At 36.3% G+C, this 26,743-nt stretch overlaps 1 long non-coding RNA gene across 1 annotated transcript in view; it reads right to left on the reverse strand.

The window, feature by feature from the left end:
- Nucleotides 1-26,743, reverse strand: part of LOC141275839 (uncharacterized) — a 166,320-nt gene that overhangs the window by 89,665 nt on the left and 49,912 nt on the right. The window contains exon 2 of the long non-coding RNA XR_012324270.1: nucleotides 24,755-24,853. This is a non-coding gene — a long non-coding RNA (uncharacterized lncRNA). The remainder of the gene's footprint in view (nucleotides 1-24,754; nucleotides 24,854-26,743) is intronic.

Raw genomic sequence — 26,743 nt, forward strand, 5'->3', positions numbered from 1 at the left:
AATTTTTAAATGATACCATCGAAGACCTACAGACCTGTTTTGGAAAAATTGGTCCAACCCCTACCTTAGCCTCACTGCCATGCTACAAGTCAATTATTTTTCCTTCACCCTCAAGTAATTGTTTTTCTGTCTAGTTGTTCTATCAATTACTGATGTCGACGTATTGACCTCTTCAACAATTAATATTGAATTGTCTGTTGCTCTATCTAATTTTTTTTTTTTTTTTTTTTTTTTTTTTTTTTTGCGGTAACTGGGCCTCTCACTGTCGCGGCCCCTCCCGCTGCGGAGCACAGGCTCCGGGCGCACAGGCCCAGCGGCCATGGCTCACGGGCCCAACCGCTCCGCGGCATGTGGGATCCTCCCGGACCGGGGCACAAACCCGTGTCCCCTGCATCGGCAGGCAGACTCCCAACCACTGCGCCACCAGGGAAGCCCGCTCTATCTAATTTTGTTAATTTGTGTTTCACATATTTTGTGGCTCTGTTATTAGCTGCACAAATTTATAATTCTTCCTGATAAACTGACCCATCTATTACTATAAAATATACCTCTTAGTCTCTAGTAATATATCTTTTACCTTAAAATTTACTTTGCCTGATATTTGTATAGTTACTCCAGTTCTGAGTTGGTTTAACCTATTTGAATTTAATATCAGTCTCTTACCAGCAGCATATATTTTGATTCTGGTTTTTAAACCAGCCTGATAATCTATACTTTTTTATTTAAAGTGTTTAATTCATTTGCATTAAATGTAACTATTGATGTGATAGGATTTACACCTGCCATTTTGCTGTTTGTTTTCTTATACATCATGTCTTTTTTGTTCTTCCATTTCTCTGCTGTCTTCTTTTTTTGTTAAACATATTTTTTTAGTGTACTATTTTATTACCTTTGTTGTTTTTTAAACTACACTCTTTAAGTTATTTTCATAATGGTTATTCTGGGGAATTAAAAAGTGCATGTTAATTTGAAACAATCTAGTTCAGATTAAGTCTAAGTTAACTCCAGTATTATATTAAAAGTTTGCCTCAGGGCTTCCCTGGTGGCGCAGTGGTTGAGAGTCTGCCTGCCGACGCAGGGGACACGGGTTCGTGCCCTGGTCCGGGAAGATCCCACATGCCGCGGAGCGGCTGGGCCTGTGAACCGTGGCCGTTGAGCCTGCGCGTCCGGAGCCTGTGCTCCGCAGCGGGAGAGGCCACAACAGTGAGAGGCCCGCATACTGCAAAAAAAAAAAAAAGTTTGCCTCAATCTAAATTCTTCTCTTTCCCCTCCTCTGCATTACTACTGTCACACAAATTACATTTTTTATATAAGCCCATTAGCAAAGTTTTATAATTATTATTTTATGCAGTTGTCTTTTAAATCAATAAGAGAAGAAAATAGTTAATATTTCCCTATGTATATACCTCTACTGATGCTTTTGTTTCTTTGTGTGGATTTGAGTTAACATCTAGTGTCCTTCCTTTTCAGACTAACAGGTTCCCTTTTTAATTTTCTATAGGGCAGTGTACTAGCAACAAATTCTCTCAGTTTTTGCTTATAGGAGAATGTCTTAATTTCTCCTTCATTTTTGAAGGATAGTTTTGTTGGATGTAGAATTCTTGGTTGACAGTGTCTTCCTTTCAGGACTTTGAATATGTCATCCCACCTTTTGGTCCTCATGGTTTTGACGAGAAATCAGCTATTAATCTTACTGAGGATCCCATGTATTTGTTGAGTCACTTTTTTCTCTTACTGCTTTCCAGATATTCTCTGTGTCACTGATAATTCAACAGTATGACTATGATGAGTATGCATGTGGACTTCTTTGAGGTTTTTTTAATTTAGAGTTCATTGAGCTTGTTAGATGTGTAGATTGTTTTCCATCAATTTGGGAAGTTCTCAGATATTATTTCTTCAAAAGTTTTTTACCCTTTCTCTCACTCCTTTCCTTCCGGGACTCCCATTATGTACATGTTGAAACACCCACAAGTCTCTGAGGCTCTGTTCATTTTTCTTCATTCATTTTTCTCTCTGTTCTTCATACTGAGTAATCTCTATTAATTTATCTTCTTTCACTGATTATTTCTTTAAGTTCACTGGTTCATTCTTCTGTTAACTGAAATCTGTCACTAAGCCCTTCTAGTTAATTTTTATTTCAGTTATCATATTTTTAAACTCCATAATATCTATTTGTCTTTTTTCCTATAATTTCTGTCTCTATTGATTTTCTCTATTTGGTGAGATATAGTTGTCATACTTTTCTTTAATCCTTAAAACATGGTTTCCTGTAGTGTAACATTTAGGTTGCCTCAAGGACAATTTCTACTGACTAATTTTATTTTTCTGTGTATTGGCTAAGCTTTCCTGTTTATTTGCATGTCTTGTAATTTTTTTTTGAAAACTGGGAAATTTAGATGATACAGTTGATTCTTTCTATTCATGGTAGTTATGCTCTATAAGGCCACTGCAAACACTACATTAATGAATACTTAACTATTACACATATATATCACATAGATTATAATCTTAAATCCTGAAAGCAACTCATCCTGGTAGACTATTTTATTTCACAAAAGAGGAAATGAGGTTTAGGAATGTTAATAACTTGCCTGAGCCTCCCCACTACTGTCTTCATCCTTTGGTCACCTCTGACGAGAGCTAAAACAAGAAGTCAGAGGGCCACCTTGTTTGACTTCACCTGGGAACATGCATGTTGAGTGACTACATTTTTGCTACTCTGTGCACTCACATTCATGAGAATGACTGTAAAAGCAAGCAACATGAATACTTATTTTGGTGTTACAAATAAATTTTAGTGAGTAGGTAAATTCACAAGTATGGAATCTGAGAATAATAAGGATCAACCGTATATTGTAGCAACTCTGGAATCAGACACTACCCCCGACGATTTTGTTTTTACTGTTTTATTGTTGTTGCTGCTGCTGCTGTTTGTTTAATGACTTTCCATGGCTAATTCTGTAGAGTATTCCCTGCAGTGTGTGGCCACTGAAATCTTTGCTTTTTATCTATTTATTTTGTTGTTTGTATTTTTAAGCCTGGATTTGTAGGGTTCACTCCTGAGTCAGCATAGCTTAGTGGTCAGTCAGTGGTTTGTCAGAAGTTTTCCTTCAGCCAACAAATCTTCTGCCCTTTCCCAGGGGATCTACATGCGTACTGAAGCATGCTTCAAAGTGCAGGCACTTTATGCGTCTTCATTAGCCTTCATTCCCGCTTGCAAAGGGCTCCAAAGTCAGCCAGATATGAATAAGTAAATGGGTCTTTCTCCAGTTTTTCTGTGCATGTGCACACATGTGCGTGGACCTACAGATCCTTAGGAATACTTGGGGCTTTTCAAACCCTTTAAGGTTGGGTCGTTCCCTAGATCTTCCTCTCAAAACTTCTGGCCAGCTTCTTATTTGTCCCAACTGGTATTTCTGCCTTAGACAGCTGTACTATTAACTACTGCAGCTAACTGTACTTGTTTTTAATAATGACCTGAATGTAGCGTTTTTCTACCAAGCTGAACTCCAAGTCAAGTTAAATAGCAACAAGGTCCTGAGAATGGGACTTCTTCAGAAAGCTCCAAGTCTGGTCAAATAGTGACAACACTCTGGGGAATGTGGTTTTTGCAGAGCTCCAAAACAATTCAGTCCCCTCAGTGGCTGTGAGGCTGGTAGTTGCTGCAGCTGCCATGCTATGGAAGGAGGGGGAGGGATAGGAGTATCTTCAAAACAAAATGACACAGATTCTGCATTTGTTACTAAAGTTCAGTAGCTTCTCTTTATATTAACACTATATATATAGTATGTATGCATATACATACTATATATATGCAATGAAATGCACAGATATTTAATATTCAGCTTCATGAGTCTTTCAAACAAATTTTTATTGAGGTAAAATTGACATATTATATTAGTTTCAGGTGTATGACACAATGATTAGATATTTGTATATATTGAGAAATGATCACCACAGTAAGTCTAGTTAACGTCTGTCATCATACATAGTTACAAAAATCTCTTTTCTGTGATAAAAACTTTTAAGACCTACTCTCTTAGCAACTTTCAAATATACAGTGTTATTAACTATGGTCACCATGCTGTACATTACATCTCCAGGACTTATTTATTTTTTATAACTGGAAGTTTGTACCTTTTGACTCCCTTCACCCATTTCACACACCACCCTACCCCCCAACCCCCCCACCCCACCCTCACCCCACAACCACCAATCTGTTCTATGTGTCTATAAGCTTGGGGATTTTTTTCTGTTTTTTTTTTTTGTTTGTTTTTTAGATTCCACATATAACTGAGATCATATGATATTTGTCTTTCTCTGTCTGACTTATTTCACTTAGCATGATTCTCTCAAAATCTATTTATGTTGTCACAAATGGCAATAGTTCTTTCTTTAAAGGCTGAAATACACATACATATATGCCATATTTTTTTATCTATTCATCCATCGATGGACACTTAGGTTGTTTCCATATCTTGGCTATTATAAATAATGCTGCAATGAACATGGGGGTGCATATATCTTTTTAAGATGGTATTTTCATTTTCTTCACCCAGTAGCTTTTCTTAAATAAACAGTTTATACTTTGAACTATGCCTTTGGTTAATTTCTAGGATTCTGAAATGGTTGAGTTAGATAATTTTTGCTAGTATTTTCTTTGTTCTTACAGAGGAGATTTGCCAAGGTTTTCTCTGTCATTCTGGAAGTTCTACCTCAAACAATTATTTTTATCACTTTGCTTGGAAACTAACTTTTGTCGCAGCAACCTACATCTTTCTTCACCATCATATTATGCTTATCTTACATACCTTCTCTAGTTAAACTGATAGGCTAATCAATTTTAATATAGTCATTTCTATTTTCATTTATTCAGCAGTTTTTTAAGCATCCACAACATACACAGTCTTTGCTATCTACTGTAGAAAAATTAAAGAAAACTTCACACACTCACTTCACCCTAAAGGACCTTACAGTCAAACTGAATAAGACAGACATAATGCAGATAAATAACAAAACCTTAAATTATGTAATAAGTTCCATAAAATGATTGAAGTAGACAATTCAAAAAGTTTTAAGGAGTGATATTTCATCTAGAGGCATTTTTCACCTAGAGACATGTGTATTTTTTTTTTTTTTTTGCGGTACACGGGCCTCTCACTGTTGTGGCCTCTCCCGTTGCGGAGCACAGGCTCCGGACGCTCAGGCTCAGCGGCCATGGCTCACGGGCCCAGCTGCTCCGCGGCATGTGGGATCTTCCCGGACCGGGGCATGAACCCGTGTCCCCTGCATCGGCAGGCGGACTCTCAACTACTGCACCACCAGGGAAGCCCAGAGGCATGTGTATTTTTAAGATGTCAACTTATCCACAATGTTATATGAATCTAGGTGATTTAATCACTGAGACAGGTCAATGGGGAGACGAATTGGAGCAAGGAGGTTTTCAACATCCCTCTGATCTTGCTATCTCAGTAACATTCTATTCCAGCTGTACCGTGGCATAATCCTCATTATCGGTCATTACAGCTTTTTTTTTTAAAGGTTACAAAGTCATCTAATATTTGCCTGTGCCTATTATCACCACCCATTTGAAAGTTATAATGAGAAGCACCTTTTATTGGAGGGCAGGGATAGTATTTCACATAGTTAGAGAAAACTAAAAGCAGGTCACATATTAACAGACCTACATTGCAGCTATTTTCATGATAAGACAGTGTTAACTTTTATTTCATCTGTGAGCAGGCTGGTCGTGTCCATATTTGGTGCACTAGAAGATGCTGAATGAACGAGTGGGTCATCTGTGGAAGCCCAAAGAGAATGAACATCTTCCAAATAAATGTCTAGGCAAAAATAAACAATCAAAGAACAGGTCTGCCCAATTCCACTGTTTGCTCTAAAAATAGTTATACATGAAAATAGAGTCAAGTGGTTTACAAAGTACCTTGGCAATAAGAAGTGCTATTCCAGTGAGGTGTAAGTCCTAGGAATTCAAAGAGTTGGGCAAAGCAACTAAGTGGCGAAGTTATAAATACTGGTTGCTAAAGGAAGAAGCATTAGTAATAATGACATGGGAACCCCTGCACGGAGCACAATAAATCTGACTAGCACGGAGCACAATAAATCTGACTAACTAACGTCAGCAAGACAGAAAACAGCAGCCGAAACAAAAGATCTGAAAAACTTGCTGCAAAAAGGTCAGTGAGGGATTGTGAATAACTTAGCAGGAATACTAACGGACAATACCAGCCTGTCTTTCTGCGTGACCAGAACATTACAATTTGAAACTACTCAAATAAAGATGAAATACTAGATGTTAAAATGCATTCTGTGTGTTTACTGGAAGGTGGTTCGTGTTAATCCTTTTAAATCTCTGCTCAGTATTAAAGCTTAGAGAATCCTTCATGTGGCAGCAAGGAGTCATTTTTCAAAGGGAGTGTAATGGAAGGATAATCCTAATATTTGTTGCTTGATTTTTAGTCCTCATTCAGCTCATGTGAAATTAGGACATGTTTTGCAGGTTGATTATAAAACATTATAAATCTCAAAATTTAGACAAAACATATACATGAGTGAGTTCCAAATTATCCATCATGTGAAGTGGGGGAGTAGGGAGGACGGAGGCTCAGCTCCAATAATGATGTTGCATTTTCTATAAATGTGCTACTTTTTGGATGCCTTAAGCTATCAAGAACATTTTACAATAACATATTGAATAAGCTAAATAAATCTAGATACCACAACAAAGACTACTGCTTGAGACTTCTGCATCACTCCCCTGTGGACACGTTTTGTGGTATAAAATAGCACAGCAGCACTTGAACTGAAAGCCAGATCAATTGATGCTAATCCGTAATTCTTCTAAGCATGGCAGGTGAGTTGGTTAATTTTATGTGTTGACTTGGTAGTCATGGTAATGAGTTTTCGTTAAACATCAGTCTAGGTGTTGCTGTGAAGGTAGTTCTTAGATGAAATTAATATCTAAATCAGTAGACTTTGACTAAAGCAGATTACCCTCCATAATGTGGGTTGGGCCTCATTTAATCAGTTGAAGGTCTTAGAAAAAAAAGACTGAGGTTGCCCAAGGAAGAGAGAGTTCTGCCTATAGATTTCCCTTGGACTCGAGATTGCATCATCAACTCTTGCCTCAGTCTCCAGACCACTGGCCTACCTGTAGATTTCAGAATTGCCCACCCCTACAATCACATGAGCTAAAATTCCTTAAAATATCTGTCTATTTATCATCCATCTATCTACACACACATCCTATTGGTTCTGTTTCTCTGGATCACACTGATTATTACACCAGACAAAATAGAAACCCTCCCATCTCTTCCATGTTTGGTCATCAGTGTGTCTAAACTACCTGTAAAGGTGGGTTGATGATCACTGGAAATGCTGAAGATTGTGGTATAGATATATATGCTGAATAGAATTCCTGTAGCTATTGACTTGAAGTAATAGGCTTTTCCTTAACATTGGAGTGAATAGTATACTTCTGAATGATTCTTTTTTCCCAGTTGCCTACCAGAAGTGAAAGCAATTTATTATAAGCACTGGAAATTGAATTGCAACATAAATCTGATGCTTTGCTGTGCAAAAAACGATGATCTTATTCCAAAACCAACAGAGTGTTTGGTATGGTTTTCCAGTCATGATGATGTCTTAAGATATGCTATATCTCCATATTTTATTGGTTCCCCCTTATGACCAAAAGTAGACAATAAAATATTTGAAAATTTAACCCTCTTCACCTCAATTCAAAAACATTTGTTGAGGGCCCACTATGTTCAGCGCTGGAGATAAAATGATGAGGAATAACTTCAAAGAGGTCAATGTTCAATAGGAACACAGCATATAAATACTTATTTTTTAAAAAATGAAAATGTCTAAGGCCATGTATTAAAGGCATTTTTACTCCACCCTTCAACCTCAAACCCCATCAAGAATAACAAAAAAAAAGACAAGTAAAAATTGAATATTCATTAAGATGAAGAGATTGCTGTGACTCCTAAGCTAGATTATGGAGCACACCCAGACTGAGAGAAGAGAACATGCTTAGTTCCAACACATGCTGTTTTTGGATTTTGAGCCAGAAATAAATCCCCCCCTCCAAATTGTCACATTCTAAAGGACATATACAATAACTTTTTTATTAGAAGGCCCAGTTAGACTGATTTTGACAGCCCAGAATTGTGAAACAGGGAACACATAAGGAAAATTCATGGTGGTGCTTATGTCATTTCTATTTTCCATGACTTAGCTTCTCTGCCAAAGGTAAGGGATAAGTCAATGGAGAGGAAGATAGAAGAACTTAAAGACTATCAAGGCAAAGTTGCTGCACTTTGCAATGTAAGGAGACATTTGTTCCTCGGGTAAAGAAAATAACTTGAAGAGAGCAGAGTGTGAAATAAATCCAACTTCAGCAGCAGGTATTTACCACCATTTAAAGCTCAGTAATATTCAGAAAAGACATCATCCTGGGACCTATGCCTGAAAAAATAAAAATAAAAAGAGGGGAAAAAAATAGACTGGAAGCAAACAAGAAAAAGAAACATGAGCAAAAGGCAGCTGAAAAACACACAAAGAAATTAAATTACATGATTCTACCTAGTAAAATTGTAGAGGATGATTAAAAAAAGAAATTAAAAAGTTCAAAACAGTTATATAAGTGTACAAAGAAGTACTCAATAGAGCATGGAAAGGAATGAAAAGCATTCTTATAAAACTCAGGAATTGAAGACCAATAAAAGCATCATAATGATGAAACACATTCTAGCAACAACCCCCCAAATGGGATAAATGCAACTGAAAAAGTCAGAAATATGGAGAATAGGTTAGAGAAACTATCCCCAAATGAAATGGAAAAACTATACACCAAGATTTCAGAGAAGTAACTGGGAAGAACTAACACACACTTAATGGCTGTTTCTGAAGAAGAGAAAAGTGATTTTCTACTCATTCCAGGAACACAGCAAGATTGCAATTCTCATTTCCTTTGATAGGCATGGCCGTGTGACGATTGGACCCCCCCCAAAAAGTGTGACTGATAAAGGCTTTAGGAGTTCACATTTAATTTACTACATTCCCTTTTCTCTCCATTTGGTCAACTTTGGAAACACGTATCAAAAAGGAGGCTTCAGTACTGCATGATATCACTTATATGTATGTAGAATACCACCCCCCCTCTAAAAAAGGTCCAACTCTTAGAAACAGAGAGTAGAAAAATGACTGCCAAGGGCTAGGGATGGGGGAAATAGAGAGAGGTTAGTAAAAGGGTATAAACACTCAGCTATAAGATGAACAAGGTCTGAGGACCTAATGTATAACATGATGACTATAGTTGGTAATATGATATTGTATAATTGAAATCTGCTAAGAGAGTAGAACTTAAATATTCTCACCAAAAAAAAAAAAAAAGATAAATATGTGAGGTGATGAATGTGTTATTAGATGGTGGGAATCCTTTCTCAGTGTACACGTATTTCAAATCACCATTATGTACACCTTAAATACATCTTATATCAATTATATCTCAATAAACCTGGAAAAATAAAACTAAAATAAAAAAGAAGGAGGCTCCATTAGCTTGGGTTCTTGAGTGACTGTAATCAACAGAGCCCTGATGACCCATGTTGGACTTGTAGTATCAATAAGAAATAACATTTAATGTGTTAAGCCACTAAGATTTTAATACTGCAGCATAACTTAGACTGATACAAATGGGGTATGGAAAAATATCTCAAGAAAAATAGTCTATCCCAAAAGTCTTAGTACAGTTTTAAGCCTTATTATGTTCAGAAGTATAAGTGATACCAACTTATAAAAAACAGAATTTGAAAGTTTATCTACATTTCCGCTATACTTATTTTTGTTCTTGCCAATGCATTTTTCTTTTTTTGTGGTTGTTGTTTCTTTCAATTTTTGCCATCTTAAATTAGAGGTACTGAAAAAGTTAAAATTACATATTTATTGCTTGAAATTCACAAAACTAAATAAGTATTAAAAACGTATAAATAACTTTCAAGTGATGAAGCTGATGAGGAGCTGTTTGTCTCCCTCACTAGTTTGTGAACTACTTGAAGAAAGAGACTATGTCCTTCTTTCTTTTTATTTTTTTCTTTTTATTCTTTTTTTCGGTACGTGGGCCTCTCACCGCCGCGGCCTCTCCCGTTATGGAGCACAGGCTCCGGACGCGCAGGCCCAGCGGCCATGGCTCACGGGCCCAGCTGCTCCACAGCATGTGGGATCCTCCCGGACCGGGGCACGAACCCGCGTCCCCTGCATCGGCAGGTGGACTCTCAACCACTGCGCCACCAGGGAAGCCCCCTTCCTTCTTTTTAAATCAAGTAGGGTGTCTGGCATTGTATAGATGTTAAATAAACTTTCTTGGACAGAACTGACTTATTACTGCTTTCAGTGTCTCCATGTAGATCATTTGAGGCTGATACGTTTGACTAAGAATTATGATTGGAACTCTTTGGAATCTACATATATACACATGATTAAAAAGTTTTCTAGTTTCTTTACTTTTGATAGCATGGCTTTTATTTAAGGCAATTTAGCTGCACAGGCCACTGAGTGTGCTTTAAGTTAAGTCTGGGATTGAAAAATTGCAAAAGCGATGATTGACAGAAGTCATTATATAATTATGTCAAAGTAATTCTTTATAAACTGGTTTAGAAATGACATAACAGCATTTTACAATTAAAATGAAGTTGAAATTGAGACATCTGAACATGTAACTGTCAGGGTTTTACTCTTTCTCTCTTTGAAAGCAAAGTGATCAGTCATGTTCTGGCAAATGAATTACATACATGAGACTGAGTGCATAAATATCTCAGTATAAATCTTTTAAAATGCCATAATTCTTCTTCTCCATTACACACTCGACTCTATCCAGATAATATATGTAGTTTTTAAAAGCCTCCAAAGATCTTTCACCTTCATCTTTAACATAGAAGACAGATTGTTAGAGGAATTCTTTTCAGGTAAATCACATAAGTACAAGTGACTCTTACCCTCTCTGGCTTATATTTTTGCTCCAATCTTTGACTAAATATGTTATCACACTTTTCTGAGTTTCCCCTACTTCTCTTATCACTATTACTTTGTTTCTTTTGCTGACTCTTCTTTTTCCTCTTGCCCTTTGTTTCTGGTTAATTTATTGAATTCAATCCTCAGATCTATTTTTTTTCTCTCTCTCTCTCTGAGGATTTCTTCAACTTCTGTGGCTTAAAATACCGTCCCCATACTGAAAATTTTCAATTTAACATCCTCAGCTCTAACCAGTTTCCTTAATTTCATATCTTCAATCTCAATTTCTTGTCACACATGCCCCCTAGAATTCTCTGCAGCCTCTGCAAACTCAGCATATCTAAAAGCTGATCTTACTCTCTTCCCTGGGTATGTCTTATCAGATTTTAAATCAATGGTTCTCAACTCAAGTTCTGGAGAGGGAAACTGAAGTTGTTAGAAAGTGAGACTGAATCAGAATTATGTATGGAGGTTTTCAAATCAATCTCTCTCCACAAAACTGTGTCACAATTTCCTGGGGTGGGGAATTGGGAAAGTGGACATAAAGTGAAAAAAAGCACATGGGTTATTTTGTGCAATCTTAATCTCCCACTATTTTCAGCTGAGAATGGCTATGCTAGGCTCATGGATACCCCAATCTCCTTCTTCCTCGTACATTCCTTGTGACTGGTACCACCAAACGTGATCAAATGTGCCTGAGACTAAGGTGAGGGATTTCTTATTTATACCAGAAGAAAAAAAGAGAAAGAAAAGGGGCTAGCAAGTTCTGTGGAATAGTCCTAATTCTGAAACATCTCTAACATGTATTTCATGTTCTTCATTCCCATTCCCTCTACAACTGCCTTTCTTCAGGATTACCAGGATCACCCTGACTTCTTAATGTCTTCTCTACCTTTAGTCTTTTCTTTCTTTTTCTCTTTTTCAGTGGATATTTGTCTGTTTTAATTTATTTTTTTAATTGAAGTATAGTTGATCCTTTAGTCTTTTTTCAATTTTATCCACCCTACCTCTGCTATCAGATGTATAAATATAAATTATATGTGTGTGTATTTACATTATACCTTGATTATGATATAGTTAAAATATATTCGTAATTTAAGAATAATTTAAATGCAGTAAAATTTGTCAATTCTTGTTGTACAATTTGATGAATTTTAAAATTATATACAGTCATGGGACCACCATGACCATCATGGTACAGAGCATTCCCATCTCCTGAAAAAGCTTCCTCATGCCTCTTTGCAGTATATCCTATCTCTCAACCTCCAGCCCCTGGACACCACTGATCCTTTTTTTTTTTAATGTAGTTTTTTTAATCTAGAATTTCAAGTGAACGGAAATATATATCATGTAGTGTTTATGTGTGGCTTCTTTAATTGAGTATAATGCTTTTTCATCCACATTATTGCATGCATCAGTATATAGTTGCTAGTTATGGCTTAATAGTTATTCCAAAGTATGGCTATATCACAATTTGTTTATCCATTCACTAGTTGTTGGGCATTTGAATTGTCTCCAATTTTCAGCTAATATGAATACAGCTAATATGTGCACTTATGTTTTCATCTCTCTTAGATCAATATATAGGAGTAGGATTGCTTTTTCCCAAGTGACTGTACCATTCTGCATTCCCTCCACTAATACATGGGCATTCCAGTTGTTCCATATCCTTGCCAACATTTAATATTATTAGTCTTTTAACTTTAGCCACTGTAGTACAGTGGTATTCATTGTGCTTTTAATTTTCATTTTCCTGATGACTAATGATGTTGAACATTTTTTCTGTGCTTATTAGTCACTTATATATATATATATTTTGTGTGAAATGTCTGTTAAAAATCTTTGTGTATTTTTTTCAGACTTTTGTCTTCTAATTATTGAGTTATAGTTGTGCTTCTTTATAATCAGGATACAAATGTCTTCCAGCTATATATTTCACATATATTTTAAATAGTGTCTTTAGAAAAGCAAAAGTTTTAATTTTAATGAAGTCCAATTTAACCATGTTTTTCCCCATGGTTCATGCATTTTGTGATATAACTAAAAATTTTTTTTGCTTAACCTAAGGCCACAAAGATTTTCTCCTCCTTTCTTCCAGAATATTTTTGGTTTTAATTCCTATGTTTAGGCCTACAATCCTTTCAGGATTATTTGTGTATATGATATATGGGCCAAAGTTCTTATTTGTATAAGATATCCAATTATTCCAGCACTATTTGTTGAAAAGACTATCCTTTGCCCATTGAATTACTCTAGCTCCTTTGTTGAAATTCCTGCTCTTCCTTCTATTCCATTGATCTATACATTGATCCTAATGCCAGTACCACACTGTTTTGATTACTAAAGTTTCGTGGTAAGCCATGAAATCAAGTAGTATAAGTTTTCAATTTTGTCTTTTCATCAAAAATCCTCTTTTCATCATGAATCACCTTGGCTAATCTATGTATGTAGCATTTCCATGTGGATTTAAGAATAACTTTGTCAAATTCTCCAAAAAAATCCTGATGGGTTTTTGACTGGAATAGCATTGATTCTATAGGTCATAATGGGAAAAATTTGAAGTCTTAATACTAAAAGCCCTTCGAAAAAACTCAGTATCCCTCATGTATTTATATCTTCTTTAATTAATTTCAGCAATGTTTTGTAGTTTTAGTTCATAAAATTTGAACATATTTTGTTAAATCTGTCCCTAAGTATCTCATATTTTATGCTTAAACTGTTATTTTTAAGACAAATTTTTATTTTATTATTTATTTATTAAAATTTTTTTTTTTTTTTTGCTGTGCCATGCAGCATGTGGGATCTTAGTTCCCTGACCAGGGGTCAAAACTGTGCCCCCTGTACTGGGAGTGCAGAGTCTTAACCACTGGACCACCAGGGAAGTCTCTATTTTAACTGGTATTGTTTTTCAAATGTCTCCTTCTAGTTATGCCTTGCTAATATATAGAAACAAAATTGATTTTGTATAATTGCTTTGAATCTGCAATCTTGCTAAATTCACTTATAAATTTTTCTTGCTTTTTTGTAGAATCCTTAGGATTTTCTACATAAACATGCCTACAGCAAACAAAGTCAGTTTTATTCTTCTATTCCAATTTATATGGGTATTTTTGCAGGGGAGGGGGTTTATTCTCCTGGCTAGGTCTTCCAGTGCAATGTAGAAAAAAAGTGGAGAGAGGGGACATGTTTGTCTCTTCCCAGTCGAGGAGGAAAATATTCAGTGTTTCATTATTAAGTATGGTGCTAGTTGTGGGTTTCTCATAAATGTTCTTTATCATACTGAGGATTTTCTATTCTATTCCTTGTTTACTAAGAGCTTTCTAGCTTTCTAGTTTACTAAGAACTTTTGAATTTTGTCACATGCTTTTTCTGTATCTCTGCAGACAACTATATCAGTTTTTTCTTTATAACCTGTTAATAGGTGAATTACATTGACTAGTTTTCATATGTTGAACCCACATTGCATTGCTGAGAGAAATCCCACTTGCTCATATTGTATTTTTTCTTCATATATTACTGGATTATGTTATATTTGCTAAACTTTAAGTTTATTTTCTAAACTTTAAGTTATAAGTGTATCCATTTTATCTATTTCATCTTGCCTTATTGCTTGCATTGTTTCTAACAATGCGATCAGTCTTATGTACTGTTCCTCTGTATGTACCTGTCACTTTTTTTCTGGCTGCTTTTATAGTCTGATCTTTAACACTGGTTTTGAGATATTTGATTACTATGCACCCTGGTGTAGTTTTCCTCATGTTTCTTGTCATCAGGTTTCTTTGAGCTTCTTTGAACTGTGGGTTGATAGTTTTCATCAAAGTTAGAGAATTTAGGCCATTATATTCTCAAATATTTTTCTGTCTTTTCTTCTCTCTCCTCTCCTTCAGAGACTCCAAATACATGTAGATTAGGTTGCTTGAAGTGGCTCCACAACTCACTGATGATTTTTTCATTACTTTTATGTGTAAAATGCTCATATTTACTGTCTTTTTACCCACACAATGACCCTGAGAGGTAAATACTATGTGGTTCATTTTGTAAAGGAGGAAAGCAAGACTGAAAGGTTGACTTTCTTGAAGTTTGTTATTTAGTAAATATTTTTAAGCATCTACCATTATGCTGAACACTGGGGATACACAAATAAATATGACATAGTCCCTGGTTTTGTTTTCTAACTTTTCATTATAAAGAATTCCCAATATACACAAAATTAGAATAATTATAAAAATGTCCCATATTCATCACTCTGCATTAATAATTATTAATTTATTAAAAGTTTTATTTTACCAATGTGCTCATCCTATCCCCTCCCCAGCTTTTATATATTACTTTTAACATTTTATTTTGAAATAATTATCAATTCACATGAAGCTACAAAGATAGTAGAGAGAGGAGCCAGATATCCTTCACCCAGTTTTTCACAGTTACACCTTACATAACTATAATGCAATATCAAAATCATTGATATTGGTACAACATGTATACAGTGTTTTGTTTTTTTGTTGTAATTGCACATTGGATTCATTTAACCACCACTGAAATCAAAATACAAAACTATTTTATCCCATAAATATCTCACTTATATTACTCCTTTAGAATCATACTTACCCTCTTCCTTACCATCATCCCTAACCCCTCGAAACCACTAATTTAATCACCATCTTTATAATTACATCATTTCAAGAATGTTATATATGTGGAATCATACAGTACATGCATTTTTGAGATTGGTTTTTATCGTTTGGTATAACATCCTTGAGATCCATCCAAGTTGTTGCACGTATCAAGAAGTTTTTTCCTTTTTACTGCTGAGTATTAATCCATGATATGAATATACCACAGTTTGTTTAGCCAATCATCAACTATAGGACATGTTGGCTATTTCCAGTTTTTGGCTATTGCAAATAAAGCTACTATCAACAACTGCATAGAGGTTTTTGTGTGAACATTAAGTTTTCATTTCTCTGGGATACAATGCTCAGCAGTGCAATTGCTGAGCCATATCATTAGCATATGTTTAGTTTTTTAAATGGAAATTGCTAAACCAATTTCCAGAGTGATTGTAACATTTTGCATTGCTATCAGCAATGTATTAGAGATTTGGTTTCTCTGCATCCCCACCAGCAGTTGGTTTTGTCACTATTTTTAATTTTAGCTGTTTCCATAAATGTGTAATGGTATCTGATCATGTTCTTAATTTTCATTACCATGATGATTAGTGATATGGTGAACATTTTTGTGTGCTTACTTGCCATCTATATATCTTCTTTGGTGAAGTGTTTCTTCATGTATTTAGCCTATTTTGTAATTGGACTGTTTGGTTTTTTATTGTTGAGTTTGAAAGTTCTTTATACATTCTGGGCATGAGTGTTGTGTCAGATATGTGGTTTGCAAATATTTTCTGCCAGTTTATAGTTTGTTTTTTCATCTTTCCACATGGTTTTTCACAGAAGAAATGGGAAGAGTGAGTCTTCCCATTTTATTTTTCCTTTTCAAAATTGATTTAGCTATTCTAGTTCTTTCCATTTCCATATTAATTTTAAAATCATCCTGTCTATATATAAAAAATCATGCTGGGATCTGGATAAGAATTATATTAAATTGCAACTGTAACAAATTGACATCTTTATTATGTTGAGTCTTCCAATCCAGGAAACATGGTATATCTCTGTTTATTTAGACCTCTTTGATTTCTATCATTAACATTTTTCATTTTGTATTTTTTCAACATACAAATCCTACACAAGTCATATTAGGTTTACACCTAAGTATTTCATTTTTTTTGAGCAACTGCAAATGATATTATATTTTAAATTTCAGCTTCCACATGTTCATTGTTAGTATATAGAAGTATAATTATACCCTACAGTCTTGCTGAACTCATTTATTAGTTTTTGGTGTTTTTTTTGATGTAGATCATCATACCATCTATAAAAAGGGACAGTTTATTTCTCATTTGTATGTCTATCACTTCCTTTTATTAGCTTATGGCACTGGATAGAATTTTCAATAATAGATTGAATAGCAATGGTGAGAGTAAACATCCTTGCTTTGTTGCCAGTCATAGAGGGAAAGCATTTAGTTTTTCATGATTAAGTATGATGATAGCTGTAGGTTTTTTTCTTTTTAAGATCAATTTTTATGCTGTTTTTCCACTTAACACTTTTATTTATTTATTTATTATTTATGGCTGTGTTGCGTCTTCGTTTCTGTGCGAGGGCTTTCTCTAGTTGTGGCAAGCAGGGGCCACTCTTCATCACGGTGTGCGGGCCTCTCACTATCGCGGCCTCTCTTGTTGCAGAGCACAGGCTCGAGATGCACAGGCTCAGTAATTGTGGCTCACGGGCCCAGTTGCTACGTGGCATGTGGGATCTTCCCAGACCAGGGCTCAAACCCGTGTCCCCTGCATCGGCAGGCGGACTCTTAACCACTGCGCCACCAGGGAACCTCAGCTGTAGGTTTTTTATACATGTTCTTAAACAAGTTGAAGTTCCCCACTGTTGTGGACTGAATTGCATTTCTCCAAAATTTATATGTTGAAGACCTAATCTCTTGTACCTCAGAATGTGACCTTATTTAGAAACAGGGTACAGTAGTCTCTCCTTATCTGTGTTTTTGTTTTCCCCAGTTTCCTGTGATGGGAGCTTAGATCATTAGTCTGTAAATTTTTCTTTTTCCATTGTAAGAATTTAGTGCTATGAATGTTCCTCTCAGCACTATTTTAACAGCGTCCCACAAAATATATGTTGTACTCTCATTTTCATTTAATTCAATGTATTTAAATTTTTTTTATTTCCTTGAGACTGTCTCTTTTACTCAAATTAGTTATAAGTGTGTTTTTGAGTTTCCAAGTGATTTAGACATGATATTGAGAAGCATATTCTGACCTGGACAAGCTATGATGGTCCTGTGAAAATCATCACTTAGAAGAAAATTTTGGAAATGACTATTAGGTTGACTTTCATTGCCATTTTGGAATCATGATATTTCAAATGGAGGCTGGTATACCCAGAATGAAGTAAATTTATTGGTATAAGTATAACAAATTCTCTTATAAAGAATCAAGTTACAGATGGGTAAATATGGTCAAAAGGTACAAACTTCCAGTTATAAAATAAATAAGTCATGGGGATGTGATGTACAGCATGGTGACCATAGTTAATAATGCTGTAATGTACATGTGACAGTTGTTAAGAGAGTAAACCTTAAAGGGTCTCATCCTAAGGAAAAAAAATTATAACTATGTATGGTGATGGATATTAATTAGGCTTATTGTGGTGATCATTTTGCAGTATATACAAATATCAAATATTGTGTTGTACACCTGAAACTAAACAGTATATGTCAATTATATCTCAATAAAAAAGAATGAAATTACAAAGTTCTGATTAAATATGGTGGATTGACCATAAACTCCTGTATTTTCTCTTAAAATCATACTAAAATGACCATAAAAGGATTTAAAAAATGGTATAAACCTACAAGGAAAAAATAAACAGGAGAAAGGTGATACCTATGTTTTAGAAGCTTAATCAGTCTTTTAATGACTGATTTAAAAGACTAGAGAAAGCTGAAGCTTCATCCAGAAGGGTGGGAACCTCTGAAGCAAGCTAGTCACAATGCAGAAGCCCAGCAAAACTCAGGAATAGGAAACACTGGTTACCCTAAAGTGGAGTAGGGCACAGCTGGGGCTTGAAAGGGGAAATTATTTTTAAAAATCTGTGTAAACAGTAGTTCAAACCCCAGATCCACTCCCATGCTCCCCACAGTCAGGAAATTCCCCCGTGTACCCCAGTAGAAGATAAGATTTTATCTTCTAGAAAGCTGAAAATGAGGGACACCATATAAAGACGAAGGCAAGGGCATCACAAGAAATATAGGGGAGCAAAGTAAAAGGCTATATATAAACAGTGGGCCTCCTTGACTCATTTAGTTATGAATGAGTAGCTGGTAGCCAGTCTCATTCTCTTCAGAATTACATTACAGAATTCCTCTCTGGAAAACTGCCCAGTCTCAGAAAAGGAATCTGTAGATATTGACAGTCTTCGATACTGCTTGTCCAATGAAACAGCCCAGCCAGATCACACTATGGTGAAGCCCAGAAGTAGAAAAGCCTGTTTTCATTCACTGAACATCCAATTAGCATTTTAGCCTCTTTTAAAGATAAATGGGCAGCCAACAATCACCAAACTTGAGAGAAAATCCTCTAAAATGAAAGACAGAAATCAAAATGATTAAAAAAAAAAAAAAAAAGAAAAACTGAAACAGACAGTGAAAGGAACAGACTCTTGTAGAAATTATAATCGAAGAGAAATTAAATTGCATTATAAGAGCAGGAAGCAGTAGGAAAGGTTCAGAGAAAAAAGCTAGTCTTGAAAATTAAAAATTGAGGAGTAGAAATAAAAAATTAAAAGGAGAAGTTAGAAGATAAATTTAAAAGAAAATCATAGAAAAAATAAAGAGTTAAGCTGTAGGAAATAAATAAACTGATTTTCTTTATAAACTATTTCACCTTTTAAACTATGTAAGTAGTTTTCAAAAATTGAAAGTGTAAGAACTAGGTTGGAAATTGGGAATTATTTTCACCTTTTAAACTATGTAAGTAGTTTTCAAAAATTGAAAGTGTAAGAATTAGGTTGGAAATTGGGAATTAATCCAACCAGATCTGCAACTTCTTAAGAAACTGGATTCTTTCCTAGAAGAAAAGAGGGTATGTAGGAGGGCAGGAGATAGCTGACTAAGGGCTACTACCTTGATCTACCTGCAGAAACAAGATTTTGTCTAGACTGCTCTGGTGAGGCTAGTTTTCAAGTGATCACTGAAACTTATTTGAGGCTACATGCTATCAGAAACTAGCGATATTGCAGAGAATGATGGGGTGGGAAATTCGCAGGAAGATTTTAACTGTTGTAAAAAATGCTGATAAAATATAGAAGGACTGGCACACCTCTCAGTTGGGCTAAGTGACCACAATTATAAAAGATTTTCAGCACCCAGGGTTAGTAATTTTATATGATCTCAAAGTTGTCCATGCATACATTTTGGTAGCAGAAGGATATTTAGTAACATGGAGGAAAAGCTGATTAAGTATATCCATATATGTATTAAAATTTAAGCAAATTTTTAATAAGCCATGAGACAAGATGCTGTGGAACACAGCTTAAGAAATTGGCCCTGATTAGAACTGGTTCCTACCAAAGCAACTGACAACAAAGCCTTACTGAGAGACCTTCCCTGATCTGTGAATTACATACACATCTAATCTCTTTCCCCCAATTAATACTTATTCATTCAACAAACATTTATGAACCACCAGTAGCTGTTAGATACTGTGAGAAGTAACAGAGCTTCAAAGAAAATGATCAGACACAGTCTTTGTCTTCATGGAGTTTATAATCTAACATGGAATTTGATAAGGGTGATAAGTAATTCCAATAAGGTCATCGAAAGGAGGTGTCAAAGGTAAGAGTAACTTAACCCACTCTGATAACTCAGAGAAGACTTCTTTGAGAAAGTGAGATTTGAACTGATAGGTGGGTAATAGTTAATTAAGCAAGTAGAGGAGTGAGTTTCAGGCAGAAAGAAGAGCATGTGCAAAAGCCTACGACAGAGAAGAACATGGTGCCTTCAGGGAAGTGAAGGGCTGTCTACATGGACCAGCATGTGGTGAGAAAGAGAGGCATTTTGTAGATTAGGGGCTTTATCTGAAAGGTAATGGGCAGCTGTTGAAGAGTTTGAAGCAGAATCTGATCAGTTTTGAATTTTGCAATATTGCTCTGACATCTTTGCGATGATCAGACTGGAGGAGAGGAAAAGTATATTCAAGGAAGCCTGTTGGGAACTTTTGCATCTTGCCAACTTTTTGTTGAATTTTCTGTTCCTTATGTTTGGTGCTTTGTTTTCCTTAATAAGAAATTAGGAATAAAGAATAGGAAATTTCCTTGACAGGTTTTTAAGATTCAAATGATTGTTTCTTTAGGGGCCAAGAAACCCAAATCACTGAAATCTGAATTCATACTTGGTAACCAACAAGTAATAGGTTAGAAACAGGCTGTGTGTGTGGGGGGGGGGGGGGGGGGGGCGGTAAGGAGAGGTCAGAAGGGCTGGGGACTTGAGAACTGGGTTCTCTTCAGAGTGTCCTTTATTTCTCTTGCTTTGTGTCCTCCCGCCCTCAGGCATCTCTTACTTGAGGCATTGGGCTTGTCAGGGCAGCCTCTCAGCTGTGATGTTTTGTGTAAAGCACTCAGTCAGTTATCACACAGCAGCAAAATTTCCTTCATGAACTATCAACCTATCTGTTGTATAATTTTATTATTTTAAGTTTAAAAATGAATATGTAAACTGGGGTCAAAAGGTCTATGTTTCAATAAGAAAATGGATTTGGGAAATTAAGGGCATGCCCTCATTTTCCCCGATATAAACCTTTGCCTAATTTTAAGTGTAACGTCAATCAAACGAGTTTGGGAAGAGAAATATTTCAAGTAAGATCTGAAATTCCTGTATCCAAAGACCCCATTTTTTAAACTTTTGTTCCAGCCTAAGCTGCTTAGAATATACTGGAGAGAGGCTTATACAATTATATAAGTGGAAAACTCAATCTCTGTCGATTCTATGGCATGACTGATTGTTTAATCACTGTTCATTCATTCATTTACACAAGTAGTTATGAAGCAGCGCTGCTGAAGGCACTGAGACCCTTGCTCTCGAGCGGTTTTCCTTCAGGCTGAGTGATATAAATTGGCAATGATAACGTAAATAGGCAATTAAACATTACAGTAGGTGAATGTGGTTGAGTAGCTCAAGGAGCACAAATAAGGGCATTTAACTCAGACTTGGAAGTTGTCTTAGAGGAGTGCAGTGTCTGATAGAAGTTTTACTCTGGGTACATAGAATTGTACCAGGCACAGCAGTGGAGAAGAGTGTTCTAAAGCAAAGGAAAGAGCGTGGCATTCCACAAGTCCAGAGAGAGCATGGCCCTTTTGGGATTAAGCGTAGTTCCGTGTGTGAGAAGATTGCGTGGGTGGAGGGACTAACAGAAGCTGAGGCTGAAGAGGTAAGCAGGGACCAGATCATGATGTGAGCCATGGTGAAGTGTTTAGGTTCATAGTACTCTGTGAGCAGAGGAGAGCCATATATAGTCTTAAACAGAAGATTATAATTACATTTGCACTTTGGACACACATCACCGTGAATGCAAGGCAAAAAATGGACTGGAGGCAAGCAAATCACTTAGGAAACTTAAAGTAATTTAGGCAAGAGATAGTGGTGTACCCTATGTTGGGGCCCTGAAGATGAGGAGAATTAGATGGAATAAAGTAGGTAAATAGGACTGGGTGATCGATTTGGATATGGGGCGCTGTGGCTAAGGGAGAGGAAAGAGTCAAAGATCATGCTCGAGTTTCTGGTTGGGATACTAGGTGGATAGAAGTGAGCATGTTGAGTGTATGGGGCCTGTGAGACATCTAAAATGAGATTTCTAATAGAAAATTATATTTATGGAGTCTAGAGTTCAGTGGAAATGGATGGGTAGATGGGAGGGGAATATCTTATCATGAAAGACCCTTTCATTTACAATTGACACAGTATCTCACCCATATAATCAAGGAAATGTATTGCCTCATGTTATGGAAAAATCCATAAGTATACTTAAGATTTCAGACCCATCTGGATCCAGGACTTAAATGAATTACTCAGGACTTAGTATTTATCTGCTTCCACAGTAATGGCCTCATTTTTCTGACCTCTAGCAACACTGTACTTAACATCATTCTCACCACCAGCAATCCCAGTAGAAAGAACATAATTCTTCCTTGATGGCTTCAACAGAAGTTCTAGGAAAGAATCTCCTTGGCTCTATTTGACCTGATTTGGGTCATGTGGAATCCCTAATTCAACCTCTGTGGCCAGATTGAATGGCTAAAAATGTCCACTGCAGTCATGTAATCCACACATTATAAAATGGACATAGGAAAACAGAAAAATGTCCAGGAAGGTGATAGGAAATTATGGTGCTAAAGAAACCAACAGAAGAGTATATTCAAGAAGTTGGAAATGGTCAGTTGTGACTAACGATGGTGCTAAGGCAACTACAAAAAGAATGTAAAATAGTCATTTGATTTAGCAACAAAATGATGATTTATGACCTTGGCAAAGAAGTTTCAAAGTGTGGTGGGTCAGAAGGGAGAATGGAGTGCCCCAAATGAAAAATTGGTACAGTGGTGGAGGCTGGGAGTATAAACAACTCTTTTAACTGTGAAGGAGAAGAAGTGAGTACCAGCCTGGTAGTTAAGTTCACAATTACAGCTTCATTATTCTGGGAACAAGTAAACTTGACCACTAATGGAGTCAAACGTAAGTGGTGCTGGACTGCCACCACCTCCTGCTGCCCCTCCTGGCACTGCCTCTGCATTCTTGCCATGCAAGTCCGGTGTCTCATTGTGAGGCAAAGGAGACTGACACACACCATTCCTAACAATAACAACCACAGAAGAGGGAGTCAACACCGAAAAGCTGACCACATTAATTTCTAAGGCAGCAGCGCAGAAGGAATGTGAGACAAAGTTTAAGAATGAAAGAATGAAAAGAATATACAAAAAAGTAATGACTTACAAGGATTTTTAATGAAGCATATCCACTTCTAATTTAATGAGCATCCATCCTTTAATTTTTCTAAATTGTTTTTGGGTCTGTTTCTAATGTCCTTGTGTGTGTCAGAATCGTATAGTAGCTTATTAAATGGGCTTTGAGATTAGAGAGATTAAGAACTGGCTCTAACACTCTTTGTGATTCTTGGAAAAATTAGCGAAGTTCTCTACCCCTCAACTTTCTCATTGGTAAACTGTAGCCAATAATAATAATACTCATTACATAAACATGCTCTGAAGATTGTTACATAATGTAAGGAAAGCACTTATCACCATGCCAATCACATACAAAGTATTCAATTGATGTTTACTACTACTGCTATTACTATATTTTAAAAAATTTAACCCCTCTTCATTCTGCATTAAGTAACTAGTATATCTAAATAAGTTTTGTTCAACAATAAATGATGAGGGGCTATCAATTTATGATATGTAAACTAAACCTTTATACTTATATTCCAATGTATAATAATATGGGCATCATTAATTAAGAATAACAAAATGCAAAAGAGAAAAAAAGAAAAAAAAATCAAGTTGCCTGTTTACTTTGTCCAATCAGATAATACTGTTTTTATTAACTTAAGACTCAGTTTCTACAAGTAGCCATAGCATTTATTAAGCATTCACTCATTTTTAGCACTTTCACTAAGCAAACCTATGGCCTTCTTGATTCAGATTCCAGCAATCTCAGATTTGCACGAGAGCCCGGTCTCAGCTTAAAAACGTCTTCAGCATCTTACTTTAATTATAAAACGGAAACCAAACTATTTAACAGCATCTTAGTAACAAGGTTCTTTTTCCCATTCACACTATAATTTTCTCCTGATTTGCATCAAAAAATTGTTGATGATACTAGCTAAATTATGGTTCCAACTACTAATGATGGATTCACAGCACAGTAGCATCTCATGTGGGAATTAGTTAAGTCCAACACAATTTCTTCTCCAGTGTTAGTACAGAATTCTGTTTTTTTTGGTTAATTACCAGATGACAGCTGGCTTGCATGTAAGGCATTTAAAGACCATGTCGCAGAAAAAAATACTTACTGTGTGTTTTAAAATGAGGATTACACTTACCACAGCAAGATACACTCAGGTGGTAGGAAACTGAGATAACCAGGCAAACAGCAGATTCGTGTCTTCCATTTCATGCTCACTCAGAGCCAAAAATTCACCCTGTGGACAGAGGACAAAATCAACTGATCCTTTCCTCTCTCTCTCTCTCTCTCTCTCTCTCTCTCTCTCTGCCCTCCGCACACATATAATTGAATTTATTTAAGTTAAATAAACATATCATGCTACTCCACTGAAATACTTCCCAGTACACGAGATTTTTTAACATCTACGAACAAATTTTTTTACAACCATATATGAGAGTTAGACAATATTACTAAGCGCTTTTTAAAATATTTAAAACCAAATAAACCCCCAAAGAATTTGGCGGAGCTATTGCCCAAACTATGACTTATGTTAGGAGCATAACAATGATAACAGAAGATAAGTTATGGGGCCAGAATATCCAGACCAGTTATTTGCCAAGGCCCTCCCACTACAGCTGTGTTGTGCAACCAAAATCTGGAAACGTCTGCCTTTTTCTGATATGGGAGTGGAAGAGCATGGGAAGTGTTGTTACAAAGCTGTGTGACCATATTGAATGTACTAACTGGTGCTACATGTGCTGAAATTTATCTTGGTAACTGAGATAAAAGTATTTTCTGAGTAAACACAACAGCAGAATTCCCCTACCACCACAGCTTCAAAAGATATCCTAATGGGACTTTCCTGGTGGCGCAGTGGTTAAGAATCCGCCTGGCAATGCAGGGGACACGGGTTCAATCCCCGGTCCGAGAAGGTCCCACATTCCGTGGAGCAACTAAGCCTGTGCGCCACAACTACTGAGCCCACGTGTCACAACTAGTGAAGCCCATGCGCCTAGAGCCCGTGCTCCACAACAAAGAGAAGCCAACCCAATGAGAAGCCCGTGTATCGCAACGAAGAATAGCCCCCGCTCGCTGAAACTAGAGAAAGCCCTTGTGCAGCAACGAAGACCCAACACAGCCAAAAATAAATACATTTATTAAAAAAAAAAAGATATCCTAACATATCCTTCACGTGGTAAACCAGTATTTTTTTTTTTTCTGGGAGCAATTTTCTTAGTCTATATAGATATACCACAGATAAATAAGTGGTGTATTGGGCTCTACAGATTAATACTTAAAATTGAAAAATGAGTACTTTTTCCTTCCTGAGGATGGACTCACTATATGGTCATATATGGATAGATTCATTGATTTCTATGTAAGTAAAATAAAAATGGAGCATGTATTTAAGGCAAAATGGAGAAATACATTCTCCTTTTCCACCTAGGCCTATACTGACTTGTTATCTTCACAGGTCCACTATTTCTTTTTTGCTATTGTTTTATATATTTAACACAATGTTGCAAACATTTGTTTGAGGAAAATGTGTAGACTGAGATTCAAAACAAAGGAGAAGGTAAGGAAGGTAGGAAAAAAGGAAAGAAAGAAGGAATAAAGAAAGGGAGGAAAAAAGGAAGAGAGGGAGGAGGGAGCAATTAAAGTACACTAGTGAACTTATGAAAGTTGTAATAAACTGGCAGTGTGTTAAAGTCATATGGTTATATATATATATATATATATATATATTTTGTGTGTGTGGTGGGGGGGGTATGCGGGCTTCTCACTCTTGTGGCCTCTCCCTTTGCGGAGCACAGGCTCCGGACGCACAGGCTCAGTGGCCATGGCTCACGGGCCCAGCCGCTCCGCGGCATGTGGGATCCTCCCAGACCAGGGCATGAACCTGCGTCCCCTGCATCGGCAGGCAGACTCTCAACCACTGCGCCACCAGGGAAGCCCCCTGTATGGTTATATTTTAAAGGAAGCCAAAAAATTTAAAAAGAATGACAAATTAAGTCAAATAATGAAAAGCACTGAATTTTGTCTCTGTGTGTGTAGAAACTAAAACACTTACTAGAGTAATTATCTTAGAATCTCAGAGTTGAGGGGTGTTTTTTTGTTTTTTACTTTGTAAGATATTTGCCTCCCT

This window comes from Tursiops truncatus, chromosome 11 (assembly GCF_011762595.2).
Source record: "Tursiops truncatus isolate mTurTru1 chromosome 11, mTurTru1.mat.Y, whole genome shotgun sequence".
Lineage (NCBI taxonomy): Eukaryota > Metazoa > Chordata > Mammalia > Artiodactyla > Delphinidae > Tursiops > Tursiops truncatus.